At 45.2% G+C, this 613-nt stretch overlaps 1 non-coding gene across 1 annotated transcript; it reads left to right on the plus strand.

Annotated features, from left to right (window-relative positions):
- Positions 1-294: 294 nt before the first annotated feature.
- LOC124969040 (U6 spliceosomal RNA) lies at positions 295-401 on the plus strand. The gene has a single exon (XR_007105914.1). It is a non-coding gene; the product is annotated as a U6 spliceosomal RNA (small nuclear RNA).
- The last annotated feature ends 212 nt before the right edge of the window (positions 402-613 follow it).

Here is a 613-nt window from a genome sequence, read left to right on the forward strand (position 1 = left end):
CCAACAAATAAAGAAGGGGGCATTTTCAAAGCCAATAGGCCTACAACAAGGCAGGGAGCAGCTGTCCCCTCACCTCCCATGAGGGTCTGTCTTCTCCTGCCTGTGGCCAGGTTGAAGAGCTGGAAGTGGAGGTGAGGGGCCTGCCTCTTCTTCAGAAAGGGATGTGATAGCTATAAATGTGATAGAGCTGGGGATGTGGCTCAAGGGTAGAGCACTTGCCTAGCACACAGGAGGCCCTGGGTTAGCTCCCAAGCACCAAAATAAGAAGGGGATAGAAAAAAAACACACAATGCAGTGCTCGCTTCAGCAGCACATATAACAAAATTGGAACGCTACAGAGAAGATTAGCATGGCCCCTGCGCAAGGATGACACGCAAATTCGTGAAGCATTCCATATTTTTCTAAAGCAATCCTTAGCAGAAAGAGTGAAGCAGGGGATATCGCAATACCAGACCTTCAACTATACTACAAAGTAATAGTAACAAAAACGGCATGGTATTGGTACCAAAATAGAAAGGTAGATCAATGATACAGAATAGAGGACACAGACACAAACCCAAATAAATACAATTTTCTCATACTAGACAAAGGGGCCAAAAATATGCAATGGAGA

Source organism: Sciurus carolinensis, chromosome 1, assembly GCF_902686445.1.
Source record: "Sciurus carolinensis chromosome 1, mSciCar1.2, whole genome shotgun sequence".
Taxonomy (NCBI): Eukaryota; Metazoa; Chordata; class Mammalia; order Rodentia; family Sciuridae; genus Sciurus; species Sciurus carolinensis.